This window comes from Pinus tabuliformis, chromosome 4_1 (genome assembly GCF_031772625.1).
Source record: "Pinus tabuliformis cultivar Carrire ecotype Pingquan chromosome 4_1, CPIR1, whole genome shotgun sequence".
In the NCBI taxonomy this organism is placed as follows: Eukaryota; Viridiplantae; Streptophyta; class Pinopsida; order Pinales; family Pinaceae; genus Pinus; species Pinus tabuliformis.
The window spans coordinates 312,190,880-312,198,592 of NC_142303.1; the positions used below are offsets into that span (position 1 = coordinate 312,190,880).

The 7,713-nt window shown below is 30.9% G+C and overlaps 1 non-coding gene across 1 annotated transcript; it reads right to left on the bottom strand.

Annotated features, from left to right (window-relative positions):
• Positions 1 to 4,441: 4,441 nt before the first annotated feature.
• On the bottom strand, positions 4,442 to 4,518 carry LOC149175536 (small nucleolar RNA SNORD36). The gene has a single exon (XR_016258983.1). It is a non-coding gene; the product is annotated as a small nucleolar RNA SNORD36 (small nucleolar RNA).
• Between the last annotated feature and the right edge of the window lie 3,195 nt (positions 4,519 to 7,713).

Below are 7,713 nucleotides of genomic sequence, written 5' to 3' on the forward strand. Positions count from 1 at the left end.
TTTCACCATGGATTCCCTCCCAAACACCTTCTGGACTCTATCCATAATTCTTCCTAGTTTCAGTATGACCTCCGATCACCTCCTCACAGACTTGTGTTTTAATAACAAATTGTTGTATTTTGCAGGTAATTAGCAGAAGAGCAGAGCTTGGATAAACAATTTTGATACTAGTCACAAAACTTGTTTACTCCAAGACTCGAAAGGAAATCTATTTAAAAAACTTCATTTAGAGGAAGAAAACAATTATACACAGAACAAAGAAAGAAATCATTCACACAGAGACATTGACTGTTAAAATGAAGGAACCAGATAGATCATACAGTCAAAAGACAAATAGATCAAACATACCAAAATTTTATCAATATCCATTACCATATGTTGATACATATAAAAAACTAAATGATTTACTGTTGAAATACACAGTAAAATGTTAAAATGTATAGTAAAAGTAAAAACACAGTAAAGGATATTGACAGGTCATCAAAGTAAAAGTGTATCATATGAAAGAGTATCAGTAAAAGTGTATCAGATTGAAAATCAAAGTGAAGATAGATGAAAAATCATAGCAGTCAAGGTAAACAATAAAAGTAAACATCGAGCTAGTAAGGGTTAAACAGAGATGAAAACACTTTCACTAGCAACAATGAAGTTTATCCAAAGTAAAGGTAAAAAGAGTTAAAAGAAAATTAAGGTTAAAAGATGAAATTAGAGTAGGAATGGTATATTTTCCAGAATTTTCCTGTTTAAGCCATAATTTTGCAGAAACTATTGTGGCAAATCCAAGATGCATTTTGAGAAATGGGAGGCAATTTGTGTTCCTAAAAGGCTAATATAAAAAACCTATCTCACTTTTTTACATGGCTGTTACAAAAAGGGAGATAAATGCATATCTTCATAGCGCATTATTCTAACTATGCAAAATCCTGTTTTTGACATCTTTTTTAAGAGAATATTATAAACAACGGGAGCTGAATTTTTGGAAACTGAAAGAGGTTTATCTCATTAACATACTTATCTACAATAAACTATTTCATGTTTTACATATCTATCTTGGATTGATATATACAAAGGTATCTTTGGACCCTAATTTTGCAGAATTTCTGGGGCAAAATGCACAAAGGAAGGAGGTAGTAAGTGACTTGGAAGCATCATCATCAATTAAGAGCTGCTATCAAATTCGAATTTCTCTTATTTGTCACCATCAATCCATAAACATAGTGCCAAATAGATTCATTAGTTTTGAGTGTCCTTTATTTAAGTTCTACTAATGTAAAACAGTTTGAGATATTTGTAAAACCAATCTTGATATTTTTTAAAGATATTTCATTTTAGAATTTGTATAAATACTTCTTCATTTGAAGTATTCTGGGTGGATTCTATTATAAATTTATATATACTTTTTGATCAAGAAGACCCAAAAGGTTATTATATCAGTTGATGAGCCAACAAGGTGGATTGATTAATAAAGATCACAATGTTCCAAGGATTCATGTGTTGAGCAAATTTCAAACAAGTATTTTCATGTGTCTTTGTCAATTTCTCAAAGTTATTCATAATCTTATATGTATTTCAATCTAAATGCTATAACTACAATAATATTTCATAACTTGTTTAAACCACACTCTGTTTTAACAGTTAAGCATTCGAATGTTTTCTTTTGATATTTAAATTAAAGAATTCTTAATTGCTCTTTAGTTTAAATTGATTTCATAAATAATCCAAATTAAAGGATTCTTAATTGCCCTTTGATTTCGACTATGCCTTTCCTTCCTCATTCATTATCCGAGTCTGAGAAACCTTAACTGCACTCACGCCCTAAGTGAAACCCTTTCATCCTTTTGTCTCAAACATTCTGAAATACACTTGGCTATATTTCCCTTAGGACATCCCCTTTAGTGAGTTTATGCAGACCTCCTTCCTTATCAGTTGACTCCATAACCCAATGGTCCAAAGGACATCAATTTATCCATCTGTCTAAGTGATCCCACCACCCAATCTCAAATACAAATCAAAATCCATTGAATAATCATAACTAGCCTAAAAGCATCTTAACTAAATCAAAGTTAAATTTTAAAGAGAGAGCACTCTTTGAGCATCAGGAAGGGTAGGTCCTAACCTCCAAAAGCGGTTTGTGGTTACCTCTATTATTTCTTTGTTTTGCTAATTTTTCAAAGGAAATTTTGGAGTGATAACACTTTTGGCGACCATATTGGGGAGGACTAACATTTTCTTCAGAAATATTTTATAGCTTCACATCTGATCTATGATGGTGGATAGTGATCAGACACACAAAGGTTAAAATCATCCACCTCCAAATCAATTTCACAATCAAGACTCCACTGGAGGAATGAACTTGAAAGAACAATATGAAAAGATCAAGCTTTTAACTTGGATTGTTATCGAAGACATCATGTTTTTTCTCATCAAGAAGGCTTTTCAAAGTATATTGTATTTTAGAGAAGATATTAGATTAGTTTTTAATTATTTTCCTTTGAAAATTGTAAATATAAAACCTCCTTACACATTTGAGCAGCATTCTTTTGAATCTTATGATGATCATTTTCCAATCAAGAAATCTCAAATAATCAATAATGATCTTACAATCTCTGTACATATTCCTGTACCTTGGAATGTTCCTGATAGGTATAAGCCAATCATCTTACCTCCTACACTCCATGTTTTCCCTAACAATTATTACAAGTATCTCCCAAGGTTTTATGGAGAATATGGTAAAATCACTGCCCAAAAACATATTCAAGGTTTTGAGAATTATCTGGACTTATTTGAGATTGAGGAAGATGATGTTATAATTATATTTTTTGCTCTCTCTTTGCAAAGTAGAGTAAGAGTTGGTTCAAGAATCTACCTATTGCAAACATCTCAAATTTCCAACAATTTTCCAAATTTTTCCTTGATATATGGATAATCAAAGTCAATCTTTTTGTGATCATATACGAATATAATCAATTAAAAGGATAGCTAAATGAAACAATACAACAATTTTCTGACAGATTTAATCAAATCTATTATTCGATGCCATCAAATATAAGACCTCATCCTGATTCATCTCTCTTGCATTATCCATAAGCATTTGATCGAGAGATCGAATTTCAACTAAGAGAAAGAAACCCCTCACCATTGGAACAGATGTAGAAGTTAATTTGCAAATTAGAACAGAAAAGTTGAAAGCAGTAGCGGAGAAGAACAACATCACAGAGGTAAAAATCGACATTTTGGTAAGAAAAGTAGAGGAGAGGATACAAAATATCATCATGAAAGATAATTTTTTTGTTCAAAATCAACGTGACACATTTATTTCACAAAAGGAAGAGGTTGATAGCCATGAACAAATTCCTGCTAATTCCAACTACCATAGATGAGAAGATCGATTTATAGAGCAATATGTGTAAAAGAAATCTATTGATCTAATGTGTATGTTTGATGACATTACTTCTTTTAATGATTTTCCTAAATATAATCATTATGATGATACTTATTTTCTTCAAATCCAAACTAACTTTACAGATCAATCAAAACCTAGTTTTGGAAATAAATAAATTCAGTTTTAGCAACTTGAAAACAATCATCATCTTATTCATATCACAATGAAAGTGAGGAAGAAAGTGCAGAAAATTTGGAAATAAGTGAAGCTTCTTTGCTTCTTTGTTTTTCTTCATTTCAGTTCATCAGAGAAAACTTTAAAGCAATAAAAAATAAATGTTCTATAGATAATGAAAATCTTAATCAAGATTCTTCAGTTTGACAAGTATAGTTATCAAATTCTATTGAGACGTTTGATTAGATGACATAGGAAAGTTCTATACCACTATGTTTTGAATCATTTCAGTTTTTAGAGGAAAACTGGCTTAATATCTCCAAAGAAAAGGATGAACAACATGCAGAAATCCATGAAGTCCCATTAAAACCCATATGTAATAGGTTGCGGCAATCCTGACACGTCTATTATTATCCAATAGTTCATATGTTAGATGATGAATGCAATCAAAAATTTTCTCCATAAACTAACTATGAGATTCAAAATCAATATGATAAAGGTTTCACTAGACATACATTTCAATCAATAGAAATATCATCACAAAGCTTATCTGAAAATCTGCAGGGTGATAAAGATGAAAATGACATCTCACTTTCATGGCATGGAGGCCATCTAGAAAAATTGTACAATTTCTTAGATGAGTTAAACATTAGTGTATATATCTTAGAAGGTCCTTTTGTACAATTTCTAGAGTCAACAAAGGAAATCATGTATTTCCTTATCCTCTCGTTTGTTGAAAAGGTTATAATTGGCTTTAGAATCTCAGTTTTCATCAAAAACAAGCACAAGCAGCAAAATTCACTAATGTATATGATGCTTGAATGGTTGCATTGGCTGTTTCATTTTACCTAACTAGCGGTTGGACAACTGATTAGAGTAAGTAGGTAGGATTTCAGTTTGAATAAATTCAGTTTTTTAGCAACATGTTTATTTCAAATTAGATATCAATACATCATGTGCCAGATTTCAGTTTACAGAAAAGGCTATGATCTCAGTTCAAGATTTTCAGTCACAGTGATTATACAATAGGGCACAAATCACAAAAGAACAATTTACAATGTAACTTCAGTCACAATTCAAAGGCTACTGATCTTAAAGTTCTCGACATTTCGCGAGGAAATGACATCCCCATGTGGAGCCACTGCTAGAGTCCTATAATAATAGGATTCATAATTTTGAATTGGCTAATGTTAAGTGTTGTAATATTGTACATACCTCTGCTTTCTACAACTGCTTTCCATATTAAAAAATTTAAAAATGTAAAGAGGGTGTGTCCTAAAATAAATATCAAAGGACAAAAAGAATAAGAAAAGATCAAAAAATGAAAATATATGAACCCCAAACACAAAAACAGATGTGCAAGTCTAAAGGCCACTACTATTTTACTTCTTCTGCAAATAACGGTTGTGTGCAACTTATCATACATGCCACAACCCATGGTAGTCAAAATGCTTAATCTTGACTATTTCATGCTTTGAATTTTATGTTTATAGTTAGAGAATAAAACCTGACCAAATAGCTTAACCTTGGCAGATCATTAGATAGGGAGAGAAAATAAAAGGAGCTCATTAGTTTAATCTAAGCACTTGGAATATATAAGGTTAGAAGTAGATAGTTTTTTTTCTAAAAGAAAAAGAATGAAAAGGGTTTGCTATCTCAAATGCACCCAAATAAGTGAAGGAAAAATGTTAGGGTAAGTAATGGGTAAGTAGAAGTAAGGTTGTTGAGGTATAAAGTTGATTGGACAAAAGCACATTTATCATGCTGAATCATATGTTTCAATGTGCATGAGAAATTAAGAAATTAAAGACAGAGGTTTACAAGTTGATTTAATTGACTTCCCCTCATTCATTTTATCCCTATACTTACTAATTTCTCCATCCACAAGTATTTTCTAATACTAAAAATCCTTCAAGCCATAAAGGCTCAGAGCATTTGTCTGACTTTTGGTGGGACCGGACCCTCAGCTTAATGACTTATGGACATCAAATGTTAGAATTCCCTTCATAAAAGTCATTTCCCTTCATTACCCTAATAAAACCCATTTTCCTAAGGTTCAACTCCATTTTCCTATAAAAAGTAAAAAACCCCATGTTAAATTCCATTTTACTCAAAATACGCACAAAAAAGGTTGTATCCTAAGTATAAGTGTATGTAAAGGAAAAACGCAAATATTACATTATGCTTAGTAGTATTTTCACCTTGCTCATTTTAGTTCATATTAATTTCTAACTTAATAATATAGCTCCCGATATATCTTTTCCCATATATAAATAAATCTCGTTATGTTTACTCCAAGACTCGAAAGGAAATCTATTTAAAAAACTTCATTTAGAAGAAGAAAACATCTATACACAGAACAAAGAAAGAAATCATTCACACAGAGATAGTGACTGCTAAAACAAAGGAACTAGGCAAATCATATAGTCAAAAGACAAAATAATGAAACATACAAAAAGTTTGTCAATATCCATTACCATATGTTGATACATATAAAAAAATAAATGATTTACTGTTGAAATACACAGTAAAAAGTTAAAATGTACAGTAAAAGTAAAAACACAGTAAAGGATATTGATAGGTCATCAAAGTAAAAGTGTATCATATGAAAGAGTATCAGTAAAAGTATATCAAATTGAAAAATCAAAGTGAAGATAGATGAAAAATCATAGCAGTCAAGGTAAACAGTAAAAGTAAACATGGAGGTAGTAAGGGTTAAACAGAGATGAAAACACTTTCACTAGCAAAAACGGAGTTTATCCAAAGTAAAGGTAAAAACAGTTAAAAGAAAATTAAGGTTAAAAGATGAAATCAGAGCAGGAATGGTATATTTTCCAGAAATTTCCTGTTTAAGCCATAATTTTGTAGAAAATATTGTGGCAAATCCAAGATGCATTTTTAGAAATGGGAGGCAATTTGTGTTCCTAAAAGGCTAATATAAAAAACCTATGTCACTTTTTACGTGGGTGTTACAAAAAGGGACATCAATGCATATCTTCACAGCGTATTATTCTATCTATGCAAAATCCTATTTTTGACATCTTTTTAAAGAGAATATTGTGAACAGTGGGAGCTGAATTTTTGGAAACTGAAAGAGGTTTACCTGAATAATGTACTTATCTATAATAACCTATTTCACATTTTACATATCTATCTCAGATTGATATATACAAAGGTATCTTTGGACCCTAATGTTGCAGAATTTCTGGGGCAGAATGCACAAAGGAAGGAGGTAGTAAGTGACTTGGAAGCCTCATCATCAATTAAGAGTTGCTATCAAATTTGAATTTCTCTTCTTTGTCACCATCAATCCATAAACATATTTCCAAATAGATTCATTAGTTTTGAGTGTCCTTTATTTAAGTTCTATTAATGTAAAACAGTTTGAGATATTTGTAAAACCAATCATGATATTTTTTCAAGATATTTCATTTTAGAATTTGAATAAATACTTCTTCATTTGAAGTATTTTGGGTGGATTCTATTAGAAATTTATATAGACTTTTTGATCAAGAATACCTAGAAGGTTATTAAATCAGTTGATGAGCCAACAAGGTGGATTGATTAATAAAGATCATATTGTTCCAAGGATTCATGTGTTGAGAAAATTTCAGACAAGTATTTTCATGTGTCTTTGTCAATTTCTCAAAGTTATTCATAATATTATATGTATTTCAATCTAAATGCTATAACTGGAATAATATTTCATAACTTGTTTAAACCACACTCTATTTTAATAGTTAAGCATTTGAATTTTTTCTTTTTATATTTAAATTAAAGAATTCTTAATTTCTCTTTAGTTTAAATTGATTTCATAAATAATCCAAGTTAAAGGATTCTTAATTGCCCTTTGATTTGGACTAGCCCTTTCCTTCCTCATTCATTATCCAGGTCTGAGAACCCTTAAATGCACTCTCACCCTAAATGAAACCCTTTCATCCCTCTGTCTCAAACATTATGAAATACACTCGGCTATCTTTCCCTTGGAACATCCCCTTTAGTGATTTTATCCAGCCCTTATTCCTTATCAGTTGACGCCATAGCCCAGTGGTCCAAAGGAAATCAATTTATCCATCTATATAAGTGATCCCACCACCCAATCTCAAATACAAATCAAAAACCCATTGAATAATCATAACTAGCCTAAAAGCATCTTA